Below are 11,310 nucleotides of genomic sequence, written 5' to 3'. Positions count from 1 at the left end.
GGCGTCACTTCTGTTGCCTGAGTGATGCGTGCTTCCTTGGAGGCCTTTTTATCGTCCTTGACACTTTTGTACAGAACACGAATAGTTTTGAACATGTTTTTGATGGTCTGGTACTCATTTTCTTTATCTTTAATGAATTCGGACAAATCTATTACTTTCCCTGTGAGTAGGGCGAACGATAATTCGTCTGTATTGAGACACTTACCCCTCTTGGTAACCCCATGCAGTGCCATTTTTTTAAACTTTCCGGGAACTTCCCTGATTTCCATTCTTCAGCGGCGTTGACTTCGAAGTAGATCGCAGAATCGTCGAACTTCTCCTAAATGGATCAGCCACTAATTTCGGCGACAGATTTAGTCACCCCACTATGAGTTCAGTAGTGATGTACTCCTTTTAAACACTTCTTTTTGCAGACTACTTGCATTATTATGTACAGCGGTGACCAAGTAATCCATCGCCGAGGCACTGCAGTCGAGATATTTCGACGACCGGGAGCCTACTTGCCTCCTTCCCAAAGCCGGCGGGTCCGGAGATTTTGAAGCCCTGCACCGTCACTTTTACTCTCCTTTCTTCCTCCATATTGGTCTCTTCTTTTGGGTGGCGCATAAACATGCTCATGCACTCACACCTTCAAAAGCGTTCAAGTGCATGTTCATGGGCATCCGCGGAACATTTCCTTATCCGCACGAAACCTTCCTTCCTTCGTCTATCTGTCTGTCTCACTTGTGCACAACAGAGACACGAAATTAGAAAATTTATGTAGCCTTGAACATGAAGCTTCATACTGGAAAGTTTGGTGGAAATTCTACTATTATTAACAGAGTTTTAGTAGATCACCCTATCAAATGCCACTACCACATCGAATTGAATATCGGGTAGATTCAACGTATATACACTACGAACTATATAAAGATTGAATCATCGTGTACCCAAATCTTATTATATAAAAAATCAACAAAATCTTTCATACCTGAAGCACCAAGCTTATTAGAGATTGTCCAAAAAACAGGTAATTGAAAACTTCCAGAGGTTTTCTTTGGCCAAAGACACTGACCAACACTATGTTTTGGTGGTTTTTCCCACGAAGTAAATTCCATTTCTATGAAGTAAATTACTTACTAAATCTAAAATCTATAAAATCTGGCTCCTACACAAGCGTTTTATTAAGGCAAAGCAGTCAAAAGTACCGTATATTTTAACTATCAAAAAACATAATCTTCAAGCTCAATTAATATGTCCAAGACGGATTCAAACAAATAAATTAAAATAATTAAAATTTATTCTTTCCATTAATTAGCAGTATTCAACATTTAACGTGGTATACGTCGGTCTAACCCCTTTAGCATTTCCCTGGGCGGTTGAATAACATCGTCTCATTTCTTTTGAGCACTGGCATAATTATGTATATACATTTTGCTTCTCTTGCCTTTCGTTCTAAGGATCCGTAACTCAGAAATTGCCCTAAACTTTTGACTATTTCTCAGTTAACCCCAACCATGAAGAGATATTTTGTTTCTGTGATGAGGTTCAAGATGAAAATTTAAATCAAAATGTTGGTATGACGCAGAATAGGAACAACAATGTCACCAGCTAGAAGCGAAGGAGGCAGGCTTCCGCACCCGAGAACCAGCAGCGTAGCAGCTTCATTATAAATTGTGAGAATTGTAGCTATTGTTACTATTGTTCTCACTGCCGTCTTTTCTCAGATGGAAATTCTGAAACCGAAATGGGCCATTTTCTCAGTGAGACTCACACTATCTAGCGCCGTCCACCAACGCGCCAACTATAGAATATTTCATCAGCTGGAAACTTCGACCCTTGTTAGGTTTCGAACTTTGCCGGGTTGAGAGATGTGAGGACTGAAGAGTATACAACACATAAAATATTCAGTACGAGTAACTTCATCCTGTATAATTGTGCGCTTTTGCTCTTCTCCGGGATCCTTCAATTTTCTACCCTTGCGAGCAAGTTTGCGAGCCCCATTCCGCTTTTGCCTGCTACCACCCAACGCCTTATTGTTCGGGCAATGATGCCCGCCATTGCTGCTGCCATTGTATATTCAGAATTCATAATTGGCTTTCGAGAAAGTTTTTTGATTTGAATATTTATGACTTAACCGATTCACTAATTAAGGATTTAGTCTAGGAATTGTCTTCGAGAAGAGACATGCCAGTGTGAGCACTCGCCCCCGTTACGATGCGAACAAACACTTTAATTTAAATTTATTCTAGGCACACGTCCCGGCTCATACCATTACCAAAGCATAGCGACAGCATCAACAAGAATAATTTTTAACTTTCGTGATGGAGCATTTTGATTTTTGTCGTTCGAATTATAGCAAGAGTGTATACGGAGGAGCCAACAGTCTACTTAATTGATTTGGACGTTTTTATTAGACGAATTGTAACAATCTAGACAATATTTGCACGAGTATGTACATCTCCAATTTGGGGTTCTAAGGGTTTCAGTATTAAAAGACAATTTGACATTTATTTGAGGGCAATGCAAAGGATAATTTCAATTACATATTGTTCTCACTACGGGGAGAAAGTAAAAAACATTTCCAGTAAAACCTTTACAAGAGACGAAGCTTGAAACCACTTTAACACTGATGGAGTCTCGAAATCGTAGATTGGGAATAGGTTTCGACCTTAATGAAGGAGATTGAGAAAATGGTGTCTCTCCTTTTATTATAATATGTAGTAATAGGTGACCTCATAATAGAGCATTACAGAATTAAAAGAAGATCACATATCAGTAAAGTTCCTACATTTCTACATTGGGGTCAATGGAAAAGTTTCAGGAAGTGTACATGAGTAAAATAAATAACCCAGAAGAGTACAATAATTGACTCGGTGACATTGAACAAACTAGCATTATACCACTTCTAGGACCAGTAACAATTACGGAATTGAGAGGGGGTTTCATCGAGTTAAAATCACAGTAAGAACCCAATACAAAACCTAACACTCTAGACGAACGATTGGTCAGAGATGATAGTCTTTGGGCGTACCAAAATGGGTTTGAGGAGAGTTAGAACGCGTAATACATTTGATGCTACCTCATTTAAGGAACATCCATGCAGAGGAGGATCTACGTTAGATTGTAAAGAATGAAATCCATTGAGGACGAAACTATCTTTTCATCTACAGCTAAATCGACCTTCCCGCCGACCATCCTAGCATAGTGGGATCCATTGCATAGTATAACTAACAATGAAATAGTCACACTTTCTAAGTGTGCTTTCTATCCAATAGGGCTTCCGTATTTTCGTCAACACGTCCACGTCCACGTCCTCATTTGATATTGTCGCAATCAAATTACACTCAAATGACCGCATTACAGAGATTGTTCCCACTGTCAATGAGTTGGGCAACATCATGTTCACTGCCAACGGCAGCAGATTTAAAGCGTCACAGACAAACCAATTATTAGACGCTTTCAATATTCTGTCCATTAATGTAAATAAGGGAGTTACAATGAGCAGTCAAACCGAGAATCATGGTTTTGTTGCTATTTATTTTAAATCCAAATCTACAAGCTTCCTTTTGCCGATCTGAGCCCATGGATTGGTGAGAAAGTAAAGAGAGCAGCATTGTCGAGGCACTTGAGGAACGGTAAGATAGTCCAGCATGAAGCCTCCCGTCTACGGCGTTCGCAGGCTTTAGCCGACCTGAGAATATTCCCCAGAGGCAGATTCTTCATTGAAGAAAACTTTGCCAAGGTGTCTTCGTCCCGTTAGTGTCCCGTTAAAAGCCCTACTAGGGTTTTCGTGTCGCACTTCTTAAACGACAACAAAAATGCCGATCTGGCGACTCCAAGATCTTTCACAAGGATTTTCGCCTGCCGGCAAGAGTTTAAATTTTGTCCCTCGGCTGCGTGAAACCTTACAATTTTACCCTCCACAGTAGACTTGACAGTGGATGGCCGGATTCCAAAAGCTGGTTCTGACCCCAGTCTATGTCCATGTTTGAGTTCCCCGAAACCCACATCAGGAATGGCATATATCTCCGCCTGGAATATGGTCATCATTTCTCCGAGGGGTCGGGCTAGTTCCATAATCGGATTCCTCGAGAGCACCCCTGCGCCCGATCCGCCCTCCATAACTGACCTGTCGGTGAAGATCAACCAAGCCTCTAAATCTGTGTAAGCGGCTTACTGCTTCTAGTTCAGTCTGGGCCACCAGACGATGCATGCATATATCAAAATGAGGTTTCTTATGGATGTAAACATCCAGTATATCCGTTTTGGGGAAGGTCCCCAGGTCTTACCTATCGCATTCCTACAGCCCCAGAACAATCCGCAGAATTTCTGATATTGTTCCTGGATATGGTGCTTCCACGTTAACTTGGAGTCGAAATGCACTCCTAAATATTTGCTGCCAAGGTGGGTAGTGTGTAGGTGCCCCACCTGACGTTCCTAGTGAACATAACTAGTCCAGTCTACCTAGCATTCACCATCAGTTCATTGCGGAGGCACCAACTGTGGATTTCATGCAGAGTTGCATTCAAGCGATCCGCAAACTTGCCGGTAATTATTACGGTTAGGTCGTCCGCAAATGCTGACTTTTTTGTCCCCCAGGAGCCACAGAAGGGTATGCATTACCAAGAGCCATAACAGCGAGAGAGAACCTCTCCCTGTGGGCAGCCCCTAAGATATCCTGCCTCAATAAACTTCGGGCCGACTAATATGCGGATTTTTCTCCAAATATGTGGATTTTTCTCCACTCTAGCATGTGAAGGATCCAACTGATTAACACCGGTTCGATTCCATGCTATCTTGCACCTTCGATGACCATGAATGCGCCTAAGGCGTACTCTTTTTCGGACATCGCCTTGTCAAATTTTGCCGTGAGTTTATGCAGTGCTGTCTCCTTGGATTTGCGTATTGCCTATGGTGAAGCGGCACTTGGAAATGTGTGTATCCCTTATGAACCGATCTACTAGTCTTTCTAGTCCTTTTTGTAGAAAGCACGTTAGACTCATTGGTCGGAAGCTTTCCGCGTCTATGTATCCACCATACCAGTTAATTGGAAAATAAGCGTGTGCTGGGCATGCACGATATATATTCCGAATATGTAGACACAGGGAATCAATTCCCTATATTACTAGCGCAGGGATGGTGCCATCCGGACCTGCAGGCTTGTATCTATGGAACGAGTTAAATGCCCATTTTACTCGCTCCAGTAATACTACTTTGCATGCCAGATTCCAATCTCTCGGTTGTGGACTGTATGCACCTGTCGGCCCCGAGATTAGATTTTGGATGCCACCTGGGAAGTTCACTTGAAGCAAATTGTTTTCCGTTTCTTCATCGCTTTCTGTGTACCTCCCGTTCTGTAAACGTAAATAACCCAGTTTCTGGCTACGTTCTTTAACCAGAATCCGCTTCAGCTTTGAGGTTGCCTCAAGAGAGTTAATCTCTTTACAAAAACGTCTCCATAATAATCGTTTAGCCGATCTTATGCTCTTCTTTAGAGCCGTCTGTGCTTCTTTACAGAGATTCCAGCCAGAGGCTCACACTTCGGAGCACGATTGAGGAGCATTCTTGTCGTTCCGTTTTGCCAAATCCGGGTTCCACCATGGTGTTTTGCCCTTCTTTGGCATCTTGAGTGGACAGCTTTCTTCGTTTGTTTTCTCATAATTGGCAACCATGCCCTCAGTTTTATGGAGAAAAGTAAGCCGATCTCGACTGAACCTCTTTTACCGAGGCAAGGCTAGTTGAAACCGGGGGTCGCTTGCTACCCAGAGTTCACATCTTAAACCCTGTGGTCATTCAGTCCTCAGCACGGTAGTCACAACTTGGCTTGGGGTTTTGATTACCGCTTGGCTTCAGGTGTCACCTTACTGAGCTCCTTCACCACGACAAGGTAGGTAATCTTTGAGGAAGCAACGCTGGCCAACCCCGCTTTGAACTTCAACTCCCTTTAACATTTTACCTCGATGTAGCACGTAAGCGAACGCGATATTCTTCGACATGTCATAGTAGCTAATGACTCCATCGGAATGACCCTTCTGCGTTAAGCATTCCAAATATACCGTCTGTTAATGATCCATATGGGCAAGTGAATGGCAAAAATAATTTCTCTTCTGTTTGAAGAGACAGTCCGCATCTGTTACGATAACTTCCCTCATCATTCACACGAGGTAAAACTCAACAGATATTATTACTCCTCAACTTCTCATCATCGTGGATGGGAAACCTACCGTTAACGCTCCTCATTCATCAAATGGCTTGCGACCACCTTGGTTTTCACTACATGGTAGCGAAACGCTATTCACGACAGCTAAGGTAACCTTTGCTTACCAACGCAACGGTGGCATTATCTTTGCCACGACGTACGTTGCATTTTCCGTGCTTTTTCATGATAAAGGAGCTCCAGAGCGTCACGTTCACTTCCTCTCGTAGCAAGCAACAGATCTCCCAGTTTCTTATGCTCATTAATCCGCCTTCACATTTGTCATGCTCCTTAACTTTGACCGGAATTTCGTATTCAAGATCCTGCCACAAATCGAGGTCCAAGTCATGAGTAGCCACCGACACCAAATTCACGTGTAAAAGCAAAGGAAGTATTTGTGCATTCCAAAAACTATAATAATTATAAACGGGTTTTGATAGCCAAGTCTCGACGCTTTAAGGTCATCATATGACGCAAACTGGTGTTTACGAAGGCCTGGAGCTTTTGAGTAACTGTGGTGGTAACTTTCCAGGTACTATTCCCATATAGCAACACAAAAAAGACAAAAGAACCCCTCCACATCCTCCAGGCAAGCCTTTTTATTCAAGTGTAATAGAACAGGATATGTTTTATATCCACACATGCGCCATTGATACCACTCACTGCAAATCAAGTACATCAGACCAAAAATCTGATGTCCCATGCGTCCAAGGCGGGCGTACTCACATAGGAAATGTTCCGTAGATTTACCTCACAATACCCACAATATTTCTTCAAGTCTTATTGTTTTTGAACAGAATAAGCTTTGCAGCACGCTCGTTTGATTTTGATACGAAAAATTTGGTGCGTCTTGCAGCATTAAGTATCTGCCATTTGTCTTTTTGGGAAGCTTATTCTCAGTTTTCAATAACAGAATTAGCCAATACTAATGACACTCCAATTCTTGGTTCGGACCGGCGCAAAGAGGAAATTGAATCTTCTTCCGCTAAGGCATCCGAGATTTAATTTTTAATTTCCCTCTACACTACAATGAACAGATAGAACAGAGTAGTTACACGGTATTGAATCAAAAAATAGAGTTGAATCGGTTTCCATGTATATTCATCATCAAAAGACTGCTTAACGACATCGCTTTGGACTGGACGAGTCCTCCGACTATCATGAATGCGCTGCTACACCTGAGGACACGGAACTTGTTATCCTGCATTGTCCGAGATTCGCGGATGCTCGAAGTTAAACGATGCCCTCAACGTAGTTATCGGTTTCCATAATGTCGTGGAGATGCTACCCCAGCAACAGGATCGAACCGGGAAAGCACGACAAACAAAATAGTGTTAGTGTAAAGCAGAGCCCTTACCGGGAAGTAATACTTCAAAATGTCCGTGGTGTTTTAGTGAGTGGGAGTCCCGCAGAATGCTTCTGACACAGCAATTCCTGGTTCTGGTCTCTGCAAGAGAAAAAGTGAGTCTTCTCTCTCCCGTTGTAGCCACGTCATCCCCATAAGCTTGCTCGTGTACCGGCGGATTTCTTAGTTCATTTAGTACTGGGTTAATTAACATACTCTACAGAATTAATGACAGCATACCTATAGTTATTTTTTTTATCTAAGGACACATTCAATCAATTAAAACATTTTACATTGTTTTAGTTAATTTATTAACAACTATAAAACTAAATTTAGAGAATTCTAAGAAAGGAGTTCTTCGCTCGTCGAAATCTGACTTCACAACAATTCAATTTAAAAATCAATTGAGCCGGCAAGGCCTGCTTCACACGATAACGATTACTCCGTATAAAGTAGTCCCGCTCTTTCAAATCGACCTTGTGGCAGGTTGGACCATCTTCCAGTGCGCCCGATATCGCTCCGCCAGAACATTCCGCCCACAGCTGAAATTAAGAGTTTCGGCGAGAGAGCCCACATGAGTACACTCGTTCGAATGAAGAGCTTCAAAAAGAACGCGGCGCTCCCACTTCCTTCTAATGCCACCTGCATCCTAGAAGAAAGGATTCTGCCTGCCCAAGGAAATTCTCTTGCGCTTGCTACCGACGTCCACACTGAACGAGTACCTTATGGAATCCCTCGTATGGTGACTGTAGCTGCACATGACTGTGCTATTATGTCCTTAAGAGGTATTGTCTCAGGCCACCGCGTAAACCGTTGAATGATCGTGAAGCAATATTTTTAGCTGTGCGAGTCTCGTAATGGGACTATAATGCCGCGCTTGTCGACCTAGAGAATACACCTACTTCCTTCCTCGCATATACACTTTTGGCATGCGATGCACTCTCTGGTCCAAGAGAGGAGTCCTTGTTCATGTACAGCCAGAAATATTTGTTGGAGACTAACTAATTCGTTGTCTTAATGCCAGGATGCGCAAAATTATGCACCGAGCTAAACTCTTCGTTACGAAAAGCGGCCATATATAATATATATATGGCCTATGCTCCTTTTCACAGATCTCGCAGTAGATAGAGAAAGGTGAGCCGAAGATAGGGAACTCATTGAGCTTGTATTTGGAGTCCGTTTGCAAACTCTGAGGAACTCCGTCATCCTTCTGGACCACAGCGATTGCCGAAAAATCGACTGCGGCTGGGATGTTGATCTCGAAGGTCCGGGAATGTCCGATGTGAACTGGTTGATGTAAGCTAAATGCCGAAATTGGGGAGAAGACGCTTTGTCGGGCTTTTGCTATAAGTCAAATGTCAGAACAAAGCCTAGCGTCAAAGGAATATCGGAAGCGCTTAATTTTTAGATACGCGGATAATAATTCACGATCATAGGCGCTGTGATTCCGTCGAACGAGATTCAATTGTTTTGAAAACAGACCCAATGATTGCCAGCTTTGGTTCACCATTTGGTGAAGAGCAGCGCCTACTGCTGTGCTTGAGGCATCGACGAACACGGCTAGTCTGAGCCATCTTGTTGACGGGATACCAAAAGAGTAGAGTCTACCAGCTCCTGTTTGGTGATTTCAAACATTCGGATGGTTTCTGAAGGCCATACAGCCACTCGCGAATCCGTGGTCTTAAGGCTAGACAGCAAGGTGTTAAGTAATGCCTGGTGATGAACGACTTTGGGCAGGAAGCGACGGTAGAAGTTGACCATGTCCAAGAATTATCTAAGGTCTTTGACCGTCTTTGGCAGCGCAAAGCCCGCGATCGCCTGCACTTTGACTGGCTCGGGTTGAATACCCCCGTTTTTTCAGAAATATTACTTCTGCGCCTTCGAAAGGCCAAAGGATCAGTTTACACTGAAGAGTTCGCCAAAAACTAAATACCAAAGACACCCAAACTAGGGATAGTACACCTTTCAGACTTGAAACATTCCCATAGGGACAAAAAGGGTGGATATTTAACTCAAGTGACATGGCCCTTCTTTGTTACCATCCTCTACTGTACACACAGCAAACTATTTAACTTTACTAAGTGCTACTTTGTACTCATTATTGAAAACTGACTCCAAGAACCTCCTCTTTTCTTACAGCATTCCTACTTCTCGTAAGCCACATGCAGACACATCTCCTGTTGAGTACTGGGTCACATTTTCATTAATAGCAAAAGCAATTTAACAGCATGTACAGTATATTATTTGCTCACCCATTTCGTATGTCACATTACATATATCTTGAAGGATTCCGCACTGGTGCGTGTGCTTATGTGAAAATGCTTCTACTCTTCTTTCCCATCCACGAAAGCTTATTTTTCCATGCGTTCTCGACATCCGTGAATAGCATTTTCTTGTTTGCCTTTCTAGAATAACCACACAATACCACATATCGTGCTCATTTCCCAGGCAAGTTTCGTTCAATATCTCACAACCGGAATAGGCATATTCTCGAAAAAAGGCTTACGATAACGTACATGTGAAGTGTACGTAAGACAATAAGGGAAAGAAATCTAAATACTGAACTCCTGGAAAATAATAAGGAAACGTCACGTAGAAAAGAGTGCTTCGGCCACATCGCGTAGCAAAGCGGTGAATGTACCCATTTGTAAGTTAGTATTTCGTGCTTACACGTCAAATAGATTTAAAGGCAGGATTCTAGCTAAAGGCAACATCCTTGAAACGGAACACACCGTACAAATAAATAGTGAAAGTTCAAAATTTCAGCTCCACCTTTAAGAAGAGTTAACATAAAAAATACAACATCAAGAAAATGTTTTGCCGGGGAGTGTAAAACAATATCCTCCAAGGTACCCATGGCCCCAATTCCAAAGAATACAATTTCTTACAATGCCTTGAATACTTTTTGATCAGGAGACTGCCGCAGAGAAAGTACATAGCACTCGTGCCCGAATCGTAAAGGTGCCTTAAGGTAAGCCCAGGAAACATATAAAATGGATCTCAGTTAAGGAAGATACCTGCTTAAAAAAAGAAAAACGAACTTGCTAGACATGTCCTTTTCGCTGAGTGGAGTAACCAGGAAAGGCAATGTTACAACAGACAAATGCATCGAAGATTTTCAAAAACAAGTAGAACTAAAGAAACTGATAGAAGTCGAGACGCTATTTTAATATGCATCTAATTTGGCGTACTCTTGGTCGTTATGTGCTTATGTATAAACTCTTAAATAATTTTTCAATAATGAGAGATCTAAAATTTCGCCAAGCGGCGCGTTCGTGCTCGACCACCAATTTGGGACAATTTTAGAGGATGACACCGTGAACGGTACAATCAATATTAGTTGACGCTAGGAACGTCAATTACGAAGCGCTACTTCCATCAGATTACACTGGGTGGGGAAGTACATATTTTCATAGTTAAGAACGCGCCGCTTTCATTTCGGTGTGGTGTTAGACAATCAGTTTAAATTAGTCCTAATTTGTACGAGCTCTCTGAGATCACCCTTTTTATACGAGGCTGGCAAACATAATTTGAAAATAACAGCACATATCGTCGTGAAAATCCTTCGTAAAGGTATCAAGCGAAACAAAAGGATGAAAGTCCGCTCCTCTGGTGGACGTCGAAGGTCTCTGTTCTTCAGGTCACAGTTTAATTCAGCAGTACTACCAGGACAATCAAATTGTGTTCTATCCTTTTAGATTCCAGCTTCCAGCACTCTCACTTCTCACAGAAAGCAGTTGCAATTTCATTAAGGCATGTCACATTTTCAAACTTCATTCGTTGCCTC

The 11,310-nt window shown here is 42.3% G+C and overlaps 1 long non-coding RNA gene across 1 annotated transcript; it reads right to left on the bottom strand.

The window, feature by feature from the left end:
• Positions 1–6,997: 6,997 nt before the first annotated feature.
• Positions 6,998–7,902, bottom strand: LOC119646280. The gene is made up of 3 exons (XR_005248712.1): positions 7,764–7,902; positions 7,549–7,705; positions 6,998–7,462 (listed from the first exon to the last, which is right to left on the bottom strand). It is a non-coding gene; the product is annotated as an uncharacterized LOC119646280 (long non-coding RNA).
• Between the last annotated feature and the right edge of the window lie 3,408 nt (positions 7,903–11,310).

Source organism: Hermetia illucens, chromosome 1 (assembly GCF_905115235.1).
Source record: "Hermetia illucens chromosome 1, iHerIll2.2.curated.20191125, whole genome shotgun sequence".
NCBI classification, from domain to species: domain Eukaryota; kingdom Metazoa; phylum Arthropoda; class Insecta; order Diptera; family Stratiomyidae; genus Hermetia; species Hermetia illucens.
This window is presented reverse-complemented; position numbering and strand designations above follow the sequence as displayed.